At 40.7% G+C, this 20,971-nt stretch overlaps 1 long non-coding RNA gene across 2 annotated transcripts in view; it reads left to right on the forward strand.

Annotated features, from left to right (window-relative positions):
• The first annotated feature begins 1,073 nt into the window (after positions 1–1,073).
• Positions 1,074–20,971, forward strand: part of LOC110592228 — a 266,142-nt gene continuing 246,244 nt past the window's right edge. For both annotated transcript variants that reach the window (XR_002481087.1, XR_002481088.1), the window contains exon 1: positions 1,074–1,101. This is a non-coding gene — a long non-coding RNA (uncharacterized LOC110592228). The remainder of the gene's footprint in view (positions 1,102–20,971) is intronic.

Genomic DNA, 20,971 nt, shown 5'->3' on the forward strand with positions numbered 1-20,971 from the left:
GTTTCCTTAAGTAGTTCGGTCTGGCTCGTCTTCCACTGGGTATCACTTTTCAGCAGCGCTTGACACAGACTCATTTGGAAATAGCTCGTTGTGGGCCAGTTGTCTGGGTTTGATGGGACAATTGCTTATGAGGTCAAGGTCTTTATGCATCACTCAGTCATTCAACAACTGTTCATGAATCCCTAGTAGGGGCCATGCACTGAAGATATAAAAGGACTGATCTTTGTGAACCCTTGCCCCCACTCCATAAAGGCCCCTGTGACTGAGCTGGTTGGGGTCCCCATAAGCACTCTGGGGGATTTTATACTGAAAGTAGAAAACACAGGAACTGGTGAGCAAGACCAAGACAGTGCCTTTGACAGGGAGGTGAGAGAGCAGGAGAATACACACATCTGTCAAGCCAACAGGACTATAAATGGGAGATAGAACCAAGAGCCAGTAACCAGACAAACAGCAGATTAGAAAGGGATTAGGGTGAATAGGTTATAGGATGACTGCCGTTAGCTCTGTTGGGGTGTTGACAGCTCAGATTTATGGTCCTGAAGGTGTATAGCGTGTGGGTGTTTCTGGCTGGATTAAAGGTACAGGATCTGGATGGAATCTGTCCCCCATCCACCGTCCCTCAGGCCTTCCATGCAATATGGGCTGGAACAGGGCAGCCCTCATTTCATTCAGTGAAAGAACAGAGGGATACTCTGGGTTATTCACACTACAGCCCTGATGACTTCGATTTCTCTTCTGGGTCATCTCCTTGGCATGGTTGTAGGTATTGGAGCTGGAAAAGATGTCTGTGATAATCTGTATTTCTTTAATTACCATCTCGGGCTTCTTGGCTTGGGCTAGAGGCCAGGGAGAGGAGGTGCAGGGGAGAGCACAGGTGCAGGCAGGTTGGGAGAGCAGGGAGTGGTGGTAGATAAGGTGAATGTGCCCAGATGGCAGGGCTTGTGGCAAGAGTCAACATGGTTGTTTGCATGACTCATGGTGAGGCTAAGAAGTGCCTGTGAGGTTTGGGGAGGGGCAGATGGTACAGACTGAGATGTAAAGAATGAGCAGACTGATGTAAGCAGCAGAGGGCCAGGACAGGAGAAGTTTATCATTTTGGTGAGTGCACCTACCATTATCAGAATTACATGGGGTCTCAGGAGGGTGGCAGCTCCATTATAAAATCTAAAATTCTAAATTTCAAGGTGTATTCAGGACTGAGAGCGAGGGAGCTTATCCCTAGGGGGTGTTATATTAGTGAAAATTAGTTACTGGACTCAACATTGTACGTGGGCCTCAGGGAGCTATCTGCTTTTGCTCACTGGCCCCCTCCCCTGCCACTTGTAAGCCCTGTTGTGTCAGCCTTCCCCCCCCCGGCACATGGGGCCAGATGTTCGAGTAGAACTGGGTCTTTGGGGAGAAGAGACCCACCTACAGTCAGTCTTCTAGCAGGGGATACCCAGAATGTCTCAAGCCATGCCAGATGTGATTGAGAATAGGCAACCTCTGCCCTTCCCCCTATATTACCTTAATTAATTTTACCCGTGGCTGGATGGAGGCACCATTTTCTGGGCAGAGAAGTCCTTGGAGCAGGAGGTTTTGTGGCCGCCCTGTAGGATGGGAAATCTGCTTAGCAGTTTGAATGTGAAGCATTAAAAATTACTCCATCTCATTCGAAGGTCCAGAAGTAAGAAAGTTGGCATTCTGACGTAGGCCTACACTGGGCACAGATGACATGGTTATAGATGGCAGATGAAGGATGAGGGGCTTTACCAGTAGAATGTGGCAGAAATGACCGTGCTGGGCCTAAGCTTTAAAAAGGCAAGGTAGGGGACACCTGGGTGGCTCAGTCGTTAAGCGTCTGCCTTTGGCTCGGGTCATGATCCCAGGGTCCTGGGATCGAGTCCCACATCGGGCTCCCTGCTCTGCGGGAAGCCTGCTTCTCCCTCTCCCACTCCCCCTGCTTGTGTTCCCTCTCTCGCTGTGTCTCTCTCTGTCAAATAAATAAATAAAATCTTAAAAAAAAAAAAAAAGAAAAAAGAAAAAGGCAAGGTAGTTTCCCTCTTTGTACTTTGGGGAGTCCTGAGTTTCTATGTAATGGGGAGAGGAGAGGCACAGAAGCTAGGACTTCGATCTTCGCATGGTCCAGCTGAGTCTAGCTTTCTGGTCAATGCTGCCAGTGTGCCAGACAGGTGGGTGAATAATCTGGAATGTTCCAGCCCAGTTAGTACCCCTGACATCTGCAGACACAGCCAACATCACATGGAGCAGAAGAATCATCCATCTGAGCCCAATCAGTGCACAGAATCATGAGAGATAACAAAATAATTGTTGTTTTGAGCCACTAAGAATTGGGGTGGTATGTTGTGCGGCACACATAATCAAAACGAGAGGCATAGCCTTTATAATTCTATTTATTACAGAAGCTGGCAGATTATGACTCATAGACCAAATCTGACCCCACTACCTACCTTTCTTTTTTTAACTGTTTTCTCCGCACCCCCATCTTCCACCTCTTATAACCACTCTGTTTCCTGTATCTGTGAGATTTTTTTTTTGATACCACATGTAAGAGAGATCATACAGTATTTGTCTTTCTCTGTCTGACTTATTTCACTCAGCACAGTGCCCTTGAGATCCATCCATGTTGTCACAGATGGCAAGATTTCATTCTTTTTCCATGGCTTTTTATATGATACATGTATTTCTTTATCCATTGATTGACACTTAGGTTGTTACCCTATCTTGGCTATTGCAAATAATGCTGCAATGAACATGGGGTGCAGATATCTTTTCAAATTTGTGTTTTCATTTTCTTTGGATAAATACCCAGAAATGGAATTGTTAGATCATAGGGTGGTTCCATTTTCAATTTTTTGGGGAACCTCCATACTGTTTTCCATAGCAGCTGCACCAGTTTGCCTTCCTACCGACATTCCCTTTTCTCCACATTCTTGCCAACACCTGTTATTTCTTGTCTTATTGATAATAGCCACTCTAACAGGTGCGAGGTGTTACGTCATTGTGGTTTTGATTTGCATTTCCTTGACGATTAATGCTGTTGAGCATCTTTTCATATATCTGTTGGTCATCCATATGTCTTCTTTGGAGAAATTCAAATCATCTGCCCATTTTTTAATCAGATTGTTTTTTAGCTCATGAGTCTTATGAGTTCTTTGTGTATTTTCAATATTAGCTCCTTATCAGATACATGATTTATAATTATTTTCTCTCATTCAGTAGATTCCTTTTTCATTTTGTTGATGATTTCCTTTGCCATGCAGAAGCTTTGTAGTTGGTGTAGTCCCACTTGTTTATTTTTGCTTTTGTTGCTTTTGCTTCTGGTATCAGATTTAAAAAATCATTGCCAAGATCCATGTCAAGAAGCATGTCCCTTATGCTTTCTTCTAGGAGTTTTATGGTTTCTGTCTTATGTTTAAGTCTTTAATCTATTTTGAGTTAATTTTTGTGTATGTTGTGGTCCAGTTTCATTCTTTTGCATGTGGCTGTCCAATTTCCCCAACACCATTTATTGAAGAGATTACCCTTTCCTCATTGTATATTCTTGGCTCCTTTGTCATGAATCAATTGACCATATAAGTGTGGGTTTATTTCTGGGCTCTCTGTTCTGTCCCATTGATTTATATGTCTGTTTCTATGCCATTACCATACTGTTTTAATTTTTAAAACTATAGCTTTGTAATATAGTTTGATGTTAGGGAGTGTGGTGCTTCCCTAATTTAAAAAATGTAAAGCTTTGTTCTTTCTCAAGATTGCTTTGGCTATTTGAGGTCCTTTGTGCTTCCTTACAAATTTTAGGATTGTTCTATTTCTATGAGAAATGCCATTAGTATTTTGATAGGGATTGCACTGAATCTGTAGATTGCTTTAGATAGTATTAACAATATTAATTCTTCCAGTCCATGAGCACGGGATATCTTTCCATTTATTTGTGTCTTTTTCAGTTTCTTTCTTTAATGTCTTGTAGTTTTCAATAACAGATCTTTCACTTCCTTGGTTGAACTTATTCTAGGAACTTTATTCCTTTTTATGCAATTATAAATAGAATCGTTTTCTAATTTTCTCTTTCTGATAGTTTATTATTAGTGTAAATAAATGCCACAGATTTTTTTTTCCTGATTCTTGGGGGATTTCTTTATTTATTTCTTTAATTTTGTCTTAAAATGATGTGAAATATTTACATGGTTCCAAGATTAAATCTACAAAACAAATGATAGTCAAAGGAGTCCAGCTTCCATTCTTGTCCTTTACCCACTTCTTTTCCCTCCTCTACAGGTAATCATTTTTTTTTCCTAACAGATTTTTGTGTATTGATTTAGAATCTGGCATCTTTACTGAATTTGTTCATTCGTTCTAACAGTTTTCTGGTGGAGTCTTTAGGGTTTTCAATTTATAATATCATGTCATCTGCAAAGAGTAACATTTTTATTTGTGAGTAAGTTTTTATTGGAACATAGCTATGTCCATTTGTTTAAGTATTCTTGGTGGTTGCTTTTGCACTACCGTGGCTAGACTGAGTAGTTGTAACAGAGACCAGATAGCCTGCAAAGTCAAAAATATTTACTCTCAGATCCTTGATAGACAGTGTTTAGTTTGCTTAATTCTGGTCTATTACACTAACCTACAAAAAGGTGAAAGATAAGCAGACTGATCTCTTTTAAAACGGTATGCAGAATCTAGTGTGCAGAAACCAGTGGTGTATGGGAACTGACTTGTCTCCATATGAAAATAGTTTCTAACATTCCCTGAGCTGTAATAGTGGTGTGATTTCTCTACAGTGTACCATCCTAATACTGCAGAGTGCGGTAGAGTAAATCTGTGTCAGACTATGTTACTGTTTAGCAAAAAGTCACTCTCCCTTTCTCACCTCTGTGGGAGGAGGACACTTCCCTACCCCTCTGATGTCCTTGGTTGTGAGGTTTGCTTTGTTCAATAGAAGACGAGTGGATGTGACATGATCAGAGGTTTTAAATTCACTTGTATGTTTTGGCTTAAGTTCTTGAGCCCGTGCTGTCTGCCATGAGAAAAATGTGCTTTAGGTCGCTAGAGCTGATTTTCCTGGGGTCTCAGAATGAGGGACACATAGAGCAGAACTAAACCTGACCTGCAGTCTTGATGGTAAACTGGTCCAAATCCAGCTGAGTCCAGCAGAGCACAACAAATATTTCAGACCCATGAAGAGTAAATAATTGTTTTCTTCTTTTTTTTTTTCTCTGTGATCTACAATAGTAGCCCTGCTGTTGTCAGTCACTGAAATTTTTTGAGTTGCTTGTTACGTGGCATCTTTGCAGCTATGACTAATACAAAACCCAAGAAGTATAAAAAGAAAGGGAATTTTCTTTACATTGGGATGCTACTAGCACACTATCTTTGTGAAAATTAGCGAAAGGTGGCCCTCTGTCAAGGCATTTTATTTTCCATCTATCAAAAAATTGCCATATAATGATTATGCTACAACAAGACACTTGATTGCTAACATCAGGTATTGTTATACCAGATAAATGAAACTATGGGGTCCACGATGTGGTCACCCAATCAGATGTGTCTCCCGTGTGCAACACACAACACACACAACTCAAAGTGACGATTCTAGAACGCGAGAGAACTCGGTGAATTGGGTCCTCCTGAATTAACCCTTGTGATGTTAGAGGCAGATGGATGGGTATCATTAAAGACATTAGCTTGCTGCATAATAGTATTTCTCAGTGACTGAAGTTGTAACTCATTTTGCATTTGCTTTTGCATCCCTTCATGGATAAATTCTAATCTCCCTCCTTGCAGATGGTTGTAAAGGTGGACCAGGGCAAAAGTGGTGTACTCAGGAAGGAAGAAAAGCCCATTAAGAATGTTAAAATTTTACCGTGATTACACATGCCAGTCCTTCTGTCTGGGCAAATGCAAGAGTGTAGGTCCTGTATCCTTGCCACCAGTTAGGGCAGGCTATGGTGCAATTCATGCTTGATTTATGCTATGGAGCTTCCCGTGGAATGAGGCAGAGCGAGGTTAGAGTTTTTCCATTCCCAACCTGCTATCTCACTCCTTACAAGTTCTTGTGAGCGCTTCTGTCACCATCACAGGCTCTGCTTTCTGTCCTTTGTCCTCTTTCTCTCCTTTATTCCTCTTGAGGGCCAGGAAGGACAGGTTGACCCCAGTTTACTGGTGAGTCAGGACTGAATGGGGTGTGATTGGATTCGCTTTACCGAGTGATTTATCTAAATTAGTTCAGGCTAAAGTGTGTAACTTTCCCAACTGCTTCTGTTACCTAACTTAAATCTGTGCATCCCAAAGCCCTGGAGGCACCCCACAGATGGCGATGGAAAAACTTGAGGTTGTGTGGTTAAAAAAGAGATGTGCTTTGAATTCTGGCCCCTCAATTTATTAGTGACCAGAGTTTCAGTTTTCTCATTTAGAGAATGGTGAAACTAATTCCTGCTACAAAGGGTTGGTATGAAGGTTAAGAGCGATAACGGGTGAGAATCAGCTAGAAAGGGCGCTATGTGGTAGGCATTTGCTGTTTGTATTTTCTCCATGCTCTTTAGGCCAAAAGAAAGAAATGCAAAGTCAAAAACATGTCGCTTTGGTGTCTCCTCATCTGTCTCCTGTTCACCAGTTTTCGCTCTCTCCATCTCATGAGTGTCCAGGGTTATGTAAAGTCGTACGTAGAAGCAAGCTCATGATTGTGGCGTGGGTGCTCTTGCTTCGTTGGATCCGGGCACTCCTCTGGCATGTCTATATCTCTTACTAGATGATAAACTCCCAGAAGCCAAAGGCCTGTGAATCTTATTCACACTGCATGATGCACAGGGCCCAGCCAGCACCAAGCACCTTAGTAAGCAAGCACTGATGCTTACAGAAGTCAAATTGCAGGGCTTAAGTCATTCACCGCTGTTCCTCTCATCACTTAGGCATTTTATCATCTCACATTGTCACGGCAAGAGGGGTGAGTGTAGTATGATATTTTGAGAGAGAGACGACATGCACATAACTTTTATTACAGTATGTTATTATAATTATTCTATTGTATTATTAGTTATAGTTGTTAATCTCTTACTGTGCCTAATTTGTAAATCAAACTTTATCATAGGGAGGTGGGTATAGGAAATAACATAGGATATACAGGGTTCAGTACTATCTGTAGTTTCAGGCATCTGCTGGGGTCTTGGATGGAATGGGTCTCCCCCCATCCCGTGCTTTGTCAGAGGAGGATTATCTGCCTCTGGACCAAATGGGGGGACCACACTGTAATGTTGGGACACGTAGGTCCTGCCTCCTTGCCACAAGTTAGAACAGGCTATGGTACAATTTATGCTTGATTTATGCTACAGAGCTCCCTATGGGATTAGGCGGAGTGAGGTTAGACTTCCATTCCCGTCCTGCAACTCCTTATAGGTTCTTGTGAGCACGTCCATAACAAACCAGTTTTACAAGAATCTCCATCACAGGCTCTGCTTCTGGGGAACCCAACCTAAGATATAATAAGCTTTCAGCTCAGGAATGTGGAAAAGGTATTCCCTCAAAACTAAACCAAAATAAAAATATAAGCAAATAATATAAGGAGAGTGGAAATTAGTGAAAAGGGAAAAAAGTTAACTTGATAAATTGAACCAAGGACTTCAACCTTTGAGTACTTCTGCCATAGACCTCTTAAATGACCTAGATTCTCTGACGCGCTGGATTAATCACAGCTCTCTCCATTAGTTTTACAAATCATTTGCTTTGTATGAAAAACAAAGTAATTTGGAACTTCAAATAGTTGATGTATGCTCAAAAAAAGGGGCCTTGTCTGCACACCAAAAGTTGTAAAGGTATTCCTGTGTGTGTGTATTGTTAGAATAAAATTTAAAAAATTGCATTGTGCAGTAAATGAAAGTGTAACTATATATCAGTGTGAAAATGCTTTATCTGGTCATTCAATGAGTATTTATTTCTTATTCACTGTGTGTCTGAATTTTATGGCTATGAGTAGAACTGATGACATTGTTGAAGATTTTACTTGGAAAGCAAATGCTTCCTAGCACTTCTCTTCAAGCTTCTGGGTCAGTGTAAGCTAGCCTGGAAAAAAGTTAAATGAAATATAAAGAGTATGCCAGTGATGCTTTGAGACTGGACCTAACCTCTAAGAACTTGCTATTTTAAAATTTTGTGTTACTCAAAACTAACTTATCTTATTGATTGAATTTCGAATCAGTAAATGTTATGTAAATTTGAATTTATGAGGTGCAGTATTAACAATATTAGGCTTGTGTCTGTTTTGTATGTATGTTGGGGGTCCTGGGAAGATTTAGTTTGAGGGGACAACATAGCTGCTGAGAAATCTACTCTAGAGAAGGGGTCAGCAAACTTTTTCGGCAAAGGACCAGATAGTAAATATTTTTGGTTTTGTAGGCCAGGTGGTCTCTGTTGGAATTACTCAGCTAGGCTGTTGGAGCATGAAAGCAGCTACAGAAAATATGTAAAGGGTTGGACATGGCGGTGTTCCAATAAAACTTTATTTATAAAAGCAGGCAGTGGGTAGGGTTTGGCACCTGGGCTGTAGGTTGCCAAAGTCTGGTCTGGAGAGAGGATGGGCTTTGTAATCCATAGACCTGGGTGGGTGGATTACTTTATTTTCTCATAGCTTCAGTGTTCTCATCTGAAAAGAGGGCTAGTCAAATCTACCTCCCAGGGGGTTGAGGAGGTTAAATAAGATAGTATATAAAAACACCTAGCAGGGCGCCTGGGTGGCTCGGTCGGTTAAGCGACTGCCTTCGGCTCAGGTCATGATCCTGGAGTCCCGGGATCGAGTCCCGCATCGGGCTCCCTGCTCAGCGGGGAGTCTGCTTCTCCCTCTGACCCTCCCCCCTCTCATGTACTCTCTCATTCTCTCTCTTTCGAATAAATAAATAAAATCTTAAAAAAAAAAAAAAAAAAGGGCGCCTGGGTGGCTCAGTCGGTTAAGCGACTGCCTTCAGCTCAGGTCATGATCCTGGAGTCCCGGGATCGAGTCCCGCATCGGGCTCCCTGCTCGGCGGGGAGTCTGCTTCTCCCTCTGACCCTCCTCCCTCTCATGCTCTCTGTCTCTCATTCTCTCTCTCAAATAAATAAATAAAATCTTAAAAAAAAAGAAAGAAAGAAAGTGAGTGGTGGGGGCTCCTGGGTGGCTCAGTCGCTAAGCGTCTGCCTTCAGCTCAAGTCATGATCCCGGGGTCCCGGGATCGAGCCCCGCATCGGGCTCTCTGCTCGACGGGAAGCCTGCTTCACCCTCTGACCCTCCCCCCTCTTGTGCTGTCTCTCATTCTCTCTCTCAAATAAAATAAAATCTTAAAAAAAACAAAACAAAACACCTAGCATCGCCATAGTTTTCTTTCTTGATATTCTTTCCCAAATAGTCAAAGCTGCAATTAATTCCTCCCTTTTTTATGGCCCTGGTCAGAACAGTTGAATTTCTTTGATTAAGCTACTTGAACTAGTACTTGTTATGATTTCATACTCACAAAAAAAGAGAAATAACACTTAACACTCCCAGGGGAGTTTGTTACCAGTTTAACTGGCCCTCCGGGGAGAAGATTCTGGAACCCTGGCCCTCTCTCCATTCTCCCTTAATATCCTTCTTTTGGACATGATTATTTCTTCACCTTTGACCACTACCTGCTCACCCTACTCCAATTAGTTTTCCCGGACGTGGACTCAGATTTGCTTTGTGCCTGGTAGGGTCCAACAGTACTCAACCACTCTTGTCTACAGAGAGGGAGATTTTGCAACACAGGGACTAGGTGGGTATAATTTTGGTGCTCAACTTGAATTGATACAAGGAGAGTTTTGGAAGTAGACAGTCCTGTGATTGAATTCTGACTCCTGCCCTAAGAAGTGATGTGATCCTGGGCAATATAAATAACTTATCTGAGGCTTCATTTCTTCATATAATAGAAGTGATAATAATACCTACCTAACAGGGTTGTTGAAGTGAACTATATAAAATGTGTAAACAAAGCTGAGACTAAGGGCTGGCATAGGGAGACCCTGTGTTTCTATCACTGCCTATCCCCCAAAGCTAGAATTGTGCCTGAGACATAAATATGGTTGAACAAATAAATGATAATCATTATCATTGTTACTGCTTTTATCATGACACATATGTAGCTGGGATATTAATTTCTATTATCTATTATCTATTTACTGTTTTTTTCGATCTTCTTTTTTATATTGTTACCATCACTAGAAATAAGTTGTACATAATTTAAAAAAATGCATTGCCATTTTGGAGCCCAATTACAAATGTCAGGATTTTCAGACTGTTCGAAGCTGTGGGACTTGGGAGTCACTGAGCCCTGGGTTTAAATGCCTCCCCCTTTTGCTTACCAACAGTGTGTGGACTCTTAGAGTCTGAGTGAAATGAAGTTGGTACAAATGACCTCCAGGGCAGGTGGGAGGATTAAGTCCATAGTAGTGGCTTAATAAATGTTAAATAAATAAATAAGTATCAGCTTTGTAAAAAATGAGCATTCAATCTCCTTCTCATTGTCTTTGAGGCAAAATATAGAAAATTAGCTAGGTCTATGATTAGTGCTCCCAGAAACTCTCCCTCATCTTCCAAACTGTGTCTGCTTCAGGTCATTGGATCATCAGAATGTCACTCCCATTGTTCATACACACCAGGTGTGAAGGGCTGTTGACGACTTGAAGTGTGGTTGCTCTAGGATGGGAAAATAGGGTAAATGGGGTGGCGATGGTGATTTTAACATGTTTAGGCCATTAATAAAATTAATAATTTTACATTACTCAACAAGAGTTGAAATTTAATTAAAATAATAATTAATAATTCATAAAATCAATCATTTATAAAATAATTAATAATTTTAATTTAATAAAATAATTGATGGTTTTAATAAAATTAATGTTTCATCATGGGCATTTTACTTATACAACTATGTGAGGCTGAATTTTCTTCATTTGCTTTAACCAAAACAAAATATCACAATAGATTAAATGCGTAACAGGTAGGAGAATCCAGCTGATTCTATTAAGCCAGACATTAAAGAGATTTTCAAAAATATAAAACAATGCCATTTTTTCATAATCTTGTTTTGTTTTGGAAAAAATAGTAGTTTTTCATAAACACACGTTATTGATGCTAACATGAAATGTCTTTATTCTCATTTTAATTTTAATATAATATTTATAGCTATAATACACAGAAACAGAACCTCTTTGAGTGCTTAATGATTTTTAAGAGTGTGAAAGTGTTCTAAGACCAAATACTCAAAAACCACTACTCCACTAAACGAAGTACAAGTGCTGAAGAATGATGCTAAGTGGTAGCTAGAGCTTGGCTTTGCTGAGGGAGTGGTACAGTCTGGGTGCCCGCAGAATGCCTGCTCTGTCTAAGCGGGGCGGCTGTCCCTCAGTGCCTGCTGATTGTTGCTATGGGGAAAGGCAGGCCCAGAGTTGCCAGATGTTCTGGTTTTTAAAGAAAATCTAGAATTCCAGACTTTATGTGAAACCTCTCCATTTTGATATTGGCAGTACATCCGAGAAATTTTTATTTTTTTATTATTTTATTTTGAGCGAGAGAGTGCATGTGAGTGGGGGTGGGGCAGGGAGGCAGGGGGAGAGAGAGAATCTTAAGCATATCCGCTGAGTGGGGAGCCCAACACGGGGCTCAATCTCATGACCTGATATCATGACCCTGAGATCATGACCTGAGCCGAAATCAAGAGTTGGATGCTTAATCAATTGAGCAACCCAGGTACCCCCCATTCAAGAGATTTTTAACACCCTATGTGGGCTGAAGGAAATCTGCCTAGGGACATGATGTTTTCCAAGGGACATTCAGTGCAGCCTCTGGCCCAGGCTTGTAGGTTTGTAAAGCTCTGTACTGGAGGGAAGCAGTATATGACTATGATGAAAATATAATAAAGATTTAATAGTGGTAAGACTTTAAAGAATTATTATTTTTTATCTTTCTGAAGTCTGGTTCCCAACATTGCAATTGTCATGTCACTTCTCAAATCAAACCTCTTTAGTAATTTCCATCCTGGAATAAAAGTCAACATTCTTACAGTGATCTGCTGGACTCTACCTACTCTGGCCTTACACCAACCTCTCCACCTTTATCTCCTACCATTTTTCCTCTTGCAACCCCATCCTCATCTCTTTGCAGTTCAAGTACTTCAGGAATGGCCCCCCACCTGAAGGCCTTTGGCCTTGCCATTCTTTCTACCTAGAGTGCTCTTCTTCAACATTTTGCCATAGTTTACCATAGAATTATTGAGGATTTAAGAGTTCTGTGTAGATAACAAAAAAAATTCTTTTAAAAATCACAAAAAGCACAGATTGCTAGCAACTTACCAGACAATTGTGTTGTACATGGCACACATTGTGCTCAAACCATCGGGAGGCATGGATGAAGAAGTGAGGGTTTTTCCTTTCTTTCTCTCAATTCCTTTTCTGCGAATGAATGCTGTTTGTCTCTACCCCCTCACTGTAAAGAAAACCAACTCCCGATAACATAATGGCTCTTTGTTTTTTTATAGTGTAGTTGCATTTTTCTGTTCTCAACAGTTTCCCTCATTATAAATTGGCAAAAAGAAAAAAAAAAAAGAAACGACGTGATGCTGGATTCCTTAAAGTTCAGCAGCTTGTAGCTCCATTTGTAACAAAAATGAAAAAAAAAAAAAGCCCTCAAAAGCAGTAGAATTGGGAAATTTGTCCGGATTGTCTGAATAAAAATGCTTTTAATTTAATGTAACAGACTAATTTCAAGAGCAAATCAATTCACATAAAATGTGCTTTTATGCTCCTAAATCAAATGATTCTGGATTTGTAAAGAGTATGAAATTACAAGTATTATATATGTGTAAATTTTCTTCAATATTTTTGATTTTCTGTTTACTTAAAACAAATGAAAAAGCTCTTTCACAATCCAACCATCAATTTTTAGCCTTGACATAATCCATTTTTTCATTTGTGTTTTAGGATCACAAAATCCATTTTTTTTTAGTTTGCGGGGGTATAATGGAAAGAAGTGGGGTAGAGTCAACTATTCGTGGGTTTGAATTTTCCCTCTATCATTCATCCTAGTTATTTGATAAGATTTTGAGCACATTTGGAAGCTCTGTGAAACTCATTTTGTCCTTTGCCACATGGCAATTATAAGGCTGGCTGAGAACTAAGGGAGGTTCTGGTAATCCAGACACAGCCTGGCAGATGGGATCAACAACCACAAGGATAGAAGAAGAGCTGACCTTTCTTGAGCTTATCACCATGTCCTAGGTATTGATCTAAACACTTTATGTGAATCAACTGATTGAATACAATGGCTTCCTGCGAGAGCCGTTATCCTTATTCCTGGAGGTTGAGAAACTTATCCACAATTACACAGCCTAGGAAATGGAGGATCCTGGATTTGGACCCTGGCAGTTGCAGCTTCAGAAATTCCTTCTCCCTTTCTTCTGCCCCTCTGCTTTAGACAGTTCCCCTGTGAGGCTACTGGGTCTGTGATGCACATGAGTCACAAAAAAAAGAACGGTGAGCGGGAGGTGGAGTGTGTCTATGATGGGCCTACCAGGAGCACCGCAGGTTAGCTGGTGCAGAGCCCTGCATCCACGTATATTAGACTCAAATGCCATTATGACTGTCGCTCTGAGTTTCATACATTTTTTGGAAGTCAATTTTTCAGGGACTCACTTTAAGAAAAGGGTGCAAAATCTGCTCAGAGCTGCAGTTATTTAGAACGAAGGAAGAAATCATCTATCTTTAAAAAGCCGATAAATATCACAAGCACTTCAAAATCCAGAAAAAAAGAATATATGTTTTCATAGGACAATGATTCTATCATATCATTTTTCATAATGAGGATATTAAGATAATTTGATTTGTTGGCCTTTAAGAAAAATTATACATAGTTTAGAAAAGTTCCTTTGGATGTCATAGTTTGTTCTGGGTAATGCCATTTACCTTCAGGTTGGCTGTCATATTTGAGAAAACCACTAGTGAGTTTCATTTGTAATTGAGCTGTTACAGATGATGTACTGAGTTTGTGGTACTGCTTTGGGTTTTCCTCAATAGCGCCAGGAATTTTGATAAATTTATTTCACATGTTTCCCATCAAAAAGAAAAAAATCAATAGTGCATTTATAATTGCCTATGCTGCATTATTGAGTGTATTTCCTCAATAAGAAGGAACTTCTGTTCTTATTAGGCATTAATGAGAACCAAATCTTCTACTTACAATTTTAAATCTCTGATGATTGGAAGAATTTTCCACAGACCAGCTTCTGGTTCCACACATTTCAAATTAGGTTTCTCCTCCACTACCCACACGCTTCTATGCCGGGTGCCAGAGGACCTGTGCGTCTCTTGATATGACCTCTGGCGCTGGTCCTGGTGCCAGGTGAGTTGGTACCTTGGGTGGTAGGGGTGTTCCGAAAAGCTGTTCCTACCCTGGGACAGCTAACAATAACTTCACTGTGCCACAGAAGTGACTGTGAGCCACTGAAATATGAAATACATCCACCGAGCTCATACTAAATACATCCCCACTCAACGTTCCCTCAGTCGGGGCCCCAAAATGCTTGTGGCCACTCCAAAACACCTGGCACAAGGGTAAAGCCTAATGGAGAATAAGTTAGAACTGAAAGGTATAGTGGTCTTAACACACTGCAGTTAAAATATCTTACTTTTGCAAATTTTGCAAATTTGGTTGACCATACAAACCATTGCTAGGAATCCTCAGCTGAGCTTTGTGGTAAACTCACCAGGTAACTGGAGAAAGACCATATCACTGACTGGTAGAGAACAGCTTGAAATGCCTTTGATTAATGCTAAGTAATCACCTAACTCAATAGGCAAAAATTTTCATACAATTTAGTAATTGATCCTGACGTTATGACTTCATGATTATAGGCATTGGATATCACTATAAACCTGGCCTTTTAAAGTCCATTTAAAAAAGCAATAAAGGGGTGGCTGGGTGGTGCAGTTGGTTAAGCATCTGACTCTTGGTTTTGGCTCAGGTCATGATCTCAGGGTCATGAGATCGAGTCCTGCATTGGGCTCCGCACTCAGTGTGGAGTCTGCTTGAGATTCTTTCTCCCTCTCCCTCTGCCCCTTCTGCTTGTGCTCTTTCTCCTTCTCTCTCTAAATTAAATACATAAATCTTTAAAAAAAGTCAATAGAAGTTACATTATAGGAATTGTGATAAATGAAAAGAAAAAACCAACAAAACACACCAACCCCAAGCTCATCTTCTGTTATGAGACTGGGTACTCGTGTATTGGGATGAAATTTCCAGTGCAAAACTGGACAGTCTAATTTCTTACACAACTTGGATGAAAACAAAGATGGTGTGCTCTGGAAAATTGTGTCACACAAAGACATTGCGGTGTCAGTTATGAAGGTTTAATCCAATTGTTTCAAGAACTGTGAGAATGGAAAAAACCCTGTGTTCATGTGTTATGTTGTATAAGTCTTGAAGGATATGCATAACTAAATTAATAAATTAACTGTAACTAGATCTGATGATTTCAACTGTGTCCCTGTATCATAAGCAGCCATAAATTCTCAGTGGGATAAACAGCAAGCAGATATTTATCACTCCCGTGTGTGCAGGCCACCTGGGGCTGAGCTGAGCTAGCCTGAGCTCTCTGGGCTGAGCTCTGGGCTGCAGGCTTTGTTGGAGTTGGTGCCCAGAGCTTTCATTCTTCTGTGACCAGCAGGCTCCCCAGGGAATGTGCTTCCGTAGCAGTAGCAGAAGCACAAGAAGACAAACCCAACCACACAGGCACATCTCCAGTCTCTGCTTGCAGCACATCCACTAACACGCCATCGGCCAGCGCACGTCATGGGGCTCAGCCCAAGGCCGAAGAGCAGAAACGCATGCTCCATTCACCTTGGGGTGACAACAAATGTCATGGCCATGCACTGCATCAATGGGCAGGGATGTATTCCCTTCTCGCTGAAGTAAAGGGGAGGGAGGCAATAGGTACTGTGTTCATTTCCTGTGGCTGCTTGTAACAAATTACGACAAAGTTGATGGCTGAAAACAAAGAAATTGATACTCTCACAGTTCAAAATCAGTATTGCTGATAGGTGCTGGTAAGGCTGTGCTCTCTGCAGATGCTCTAGAGGAGAATCCATCCCTTTCCTCTTATGGCTTCTGGTGGCTGCTGGCATTCCTTGGTTTGTGACCACATTACTCCAGTTTTCAAGACCAGCATCTTCGGATCTCTCTCTGCTCCGTCATCATGTTGCCTTCCCCTCTGCATGTGTGTCAGATCTCCCTCTGTCTCTCTGTCATCAGAACACTTGTGAGGGCATTTAAGGCAATAATAATCCGATAATCTGATAATCCAGATAACCACCCCCTTGTCAAAATCCTTAACTTCATCACATCTGCAAAATCTTCACCATATAAAGTTCTAGTTGCAGTTTTTAGGGATTAGGACCTGAAATCTTGGGTGGCCCCTATTCGGCCTGCTACAACCACAATTCCTACAAAGGTATATATTCAGGTTGACTAAGAACTAAAAAAAATATCTTTTCTTGGGAAATAGTGGATTGCTGTATATTTGGAGTGACTTTACATTTAGTAATTTAATTGGTTAGGTGGGACTAAAAGATTGGGGATTAGGGCTAACATTTTCATTTAGGTGGTCACGTCTAAAATCCACAGCCTTTACCACTTCACCTGTAGGCTTAGTCAGCTCTGGCTGCTAGAACAAAATACCACAGACAGAGTGGCTTAAACAACAGAACTTAATTTCTCATGGTTTTGGAGGCTGGGAAGTCCAAGATGCGAGCTGATTCAGTGCCTGGTAAGAGCCCTTTTCCTGGTTTCAGATGGTCACCTTCTTGCTGGGTCTTCACACAGGACAAAGAGAGAGAAAGAACTCTGGTCTTTTCGTGTTCTTTTAAGGGCATTAATCTCATGGGGCTCTTCCCTCCTGACCTCATCTAAACCTAAGTACCTGCCAAAGGCCCCACCTCCAAATACTACTACATTGGGGGTTAGGGCTTCAACATACGAATTTTGGGGGGAAAGACATACAGTCCATAACACCTGAACAGCCTCACTAACACCCCCCCCCCCCCAGCCTTTGAGTTGCTCTTGAACTTTGACATTCCCTTTCTGATAAGATATACAAAAAAGAACAATGAGCAATGAGAGATTGATTTCAGGATGATCACTTGGGGCTACTAGGTGTAGACAAAGAGGCAGTGTATCTCATTGGTGTTCAGGCCAGAATTCTGCTAGGGCATCTCTGCCTGTGGGGAGGAAGCTGAGTAATACACTAGGAATGATTAGCAGATGGTGGCTTTCAGGGAGACCCTGGAGCTACAGAATCCAGATACCACATCTCTTTGATGATGTCTAAATGAAGAAAGCATGAAAACATGTTCCCAAAGGTGAGAGGCTCTTGAGGATGATTTCATAAAGACTTTTGGAGGCCTGCTATGGAGAAAAGGAAACTGTGAAGCTTAGAGTTTTCAAGCATGTGGCATCTGAAGGAGGTACTGGCTAAGAGGGTGAACCTGTGTTTTTATTAAATATAAAGTAATTCTAGGGGTAGAACAAATAGGATAAGTATAGTCCAGTTGCTTAACTTTATAAATGAAATAACTGGAGCCCCATTTGATTAAGCTTTGCCAAGGTCATATAATTAGCACCAGAGCAGGGATTACACCCCAGCTCTTCTGAGGCCAGTCTCAGTGGTCTCCCCATTGCAATGACTCAATAGATGTACTTTGGTTGGTTTTCTGGGCTTATAAGCATTTCTCTTTCTCTGGGGCCATGGGATACATGGGATTGTCCCTCTGGGCCATGATTGTATAGCATGGTCCTTCCTCTCTGATGGTAGAGGGTGGTGGGGGGTGGTGAGGGGTGGTGGAGAGTCTTCTTCCCATGAATGTGAAATCTGAAACAGTGATGCAGGGAGAATGGCAGCCGAGCAGTTGATGGAGCTGAGTTATCTTGTGGTCGTGCTTTAGAAAAAAGGGAGCATGCAAGAGTAGCATGGAGTCTTGGCTTTACCACTCATTCGTTCTGTGACTTGGGGCAAGTTACTTAACTTCCCTTTCCCTAGGTTCTTCACCTTTAAAACAGAGAGATAATACCTACCTCATGATATTGTTTTGAGGCTTAAGTGAGAATACACATTTAAAATATGTAGAACAGTGCCAAATGCAAGTAAATATTCAACATATATCAGTTATTTATCTCCTGCTGAGGATCAGGAGTTGCTCTGGCTCCTTTGCTTTCTGAATTTATCCAATATTCCCTTTCATTCTGGGTAGTAACCTGGGATCCTTTCAAAAACTGTCTTTTCTCCTTTCCTTTACTTAAGCAAACTAGAGTCAGCTTCTGTTTCTTGAAACAAACAAACAAACAAACAAAAAAACTTAAAAAATATTGATGTTCATGCCTATCAGCCCCTACATTATTAGGGAAATGATATGTAATGTGATGGCTCTTAGCTAGATGTGTGTGTGTGTATGTGTCTCTCTGTGTGTGTGTGTCTGTGTGTATCCTGGTAGCACAAAATGAGAGCACGCATTCTGTTTGACAAAAAAATTAAAAATCAATATTTGAGGGAAGCAGTACTAAAAAGTAATGTGTACTGATGGTACTTTACATCTGTGAATGGAAGTTGAGCCAGTTAGATCTATATAAAGAAGGGACAGACAAATTGATCCAGATCATGATGTGTAGTGAAATGGATCATCATTAATATATTCAAGAGCCGGTTATTGATGCTTAAATTACCAAAATATTGACTTAAGTAACTTTATCTGCCAATACTAGTAGAGAAAATTGCTGCATCCTACCATATTTATTGGCTTACATAGCTCTTAATATATATAATATGCAACTATAAATAATGTTCAGCTATTACATTTAGGAGAGAAAGATCATTTTGATAGCCTATATTCCATAACATTAGAGGGAGTGATTCCTAATATTATGCACCAAATACACTTTTGTTTAACAACTTGCTGTCTTTGTGTTTTACATAAATTAGATATATAGCAGCAGGTTCAATTAACTCTACAGAATAAAAATAGCAATTTCTAAAAGCAACTTCAGGACATTTCTGTGTAATTCTGTAAGATGCCTTCATGCCATTCAATGAATGTAATAAAGATGCTGGTAAAAATAGCATTTGCATTGAATTTGGAGTGGAAAATAGAATCAGTGGGGATATTAATAAATACTAAATCTCCAAATGAATCTCCAAGTCTATTATGAGTTTTAATGCTGCATTTGAAGCTTATAACTCCAGGCAATTCCCTGTCTAACTTAGCTTTGGCAAATGTTTATTTTGAGAAATGCTCAGTCATCTGTTTTACAAGCTGATTCTTTTTACACCTGAAACTTTCCATAAGAAAGCTGTCGGCCTAAAAATTGACTCCATTTTTAGGAAGGGTTGAACCCACCTGCTTTAGAGTTGAGGATATACACGCAAAGAATATTGACTATTTGAACTGGAAAGAGTCTGAGAGGATATCATATGTAGTCTTTCACTTATAGATTGTAAATGCAGGCCCAAAATGGTGAGGTATTTGTGCAAGGTCACACAGGAGTTTGGCAGAGCCAGAATCATACCCGGTCCTAGTACAAGGCTTTCTACCACATCCACATTAACTCTCATTTTACACCTGAAGAGGCCAAACCTTGAGGATGTTACATGACTCACAAGGAAAGTTACATGACTTAATTACTTACTAAGATGATTAATGGCTGATGGTGACCAATAGGCCTCTTGATGCTTATCTAGTGGTTTTGATCTAAGTCTCTAAGGATAGGATCCCATGGGCCCTGAAAAATGTCCTGTGACCTAAAGATTACTTCTCCTTTGTCCACCCAGGTATTCAAAGTTTTATCAGTGAGAAAGAAACTCCTTTCATTCGTAATTAGACATCAGGCTGAAAAGGAAAGTATTCTTGAGAAAGGTATTGGCTCAGATTTGTGCCAGAGTACTCTGGATTTGTCCAGACTTCATCAGTCAGTGGGTATAAACAAGATTCCAGTAACATTAGGATCTGTGTTTTTCTGGCTTATGTCCCCCACTGGGCCTCCAGTGGACAAAATTCTAGTTAGAACACTTGGTATGAAAGTGAAGTGACACTATGCAGGGATACACATGGACTTATGGCCTTGCTGCTTGTGTCAGAAACTTGGAAGGAGAAAGATTGGAAGATCAGGGACAATGTGGTCTAGATGGATCTAGGGCAATGGGTATGAATTTTGTATTGCATGTACATGATCACAAGAGAATATCTATTAAAAAGGAGACGCAAAACAACAAAGTAGTAGAATGACTCAGGCAGGTGACATCAACCCATCTCTGTCATGGACCATCTCAGTGCTGGCATGATGGATGAAAGAAGAATAGCTGTGGTGTCAGAATCAGGGTGATGCAGCCCAAGAGCATGGGCTCCCACTCACTAAAGCTGATCTAACTACTTCCACTGCTCACTGTGCAACTGGCTAGAAGCAGAGACCAAAGCTGAGCCCTTAATATGGCAACATCTGTTGAGAAGACCAACTAGCCACTTGGTGGCAGGTTGAATACATTGGACAATTACCTTGAAAGAAGCAACCATTCATCTTGACTGGAATTGACACGTATTCCAGTTATGAGTTTGCCTTTTGGGCTTTTAGGCCCTTAGCAAGTACTACTACCTGATAACTTAGAGAATGTTCAATCTACTGATATAGACCCTATATATCATTGCCTTGGACCAAGGGAGTCATTTTATAGCAAAAGTAGATATAGCAGTGGGCCCATGGCCATGGGATACGTTGGTCTTATCATTTATTGCATTACCCAGAAGCCATAGGAATGATAGAGTGATGAAATGGTTTATTAAAGAGGCCTTTTATTATTTTATTTTATTTTTTTAAAGATTTTATTTATTTATTTGACAGAGAGAGAATGAGAGAGAGAGCACATGAGAGGGGGGAGGGTCAGAGGGAGAAGCAGACTCC

Source organism: Neomonachus schauinslandi, chromosome 3 (genome assembly GCF_002201575.2).
Source record: "Neomonachus schauinslandi chromosome 3, ASM220157v2, whole genome shotgun sequence".
In the NCBI taxonomy this organism is placed as follows: Eukaryota; Metazoa; Chordata; class Mammalia; order Carnivora; family Phocidae; genus Neomonachus; species Neomonachus schauinslandi.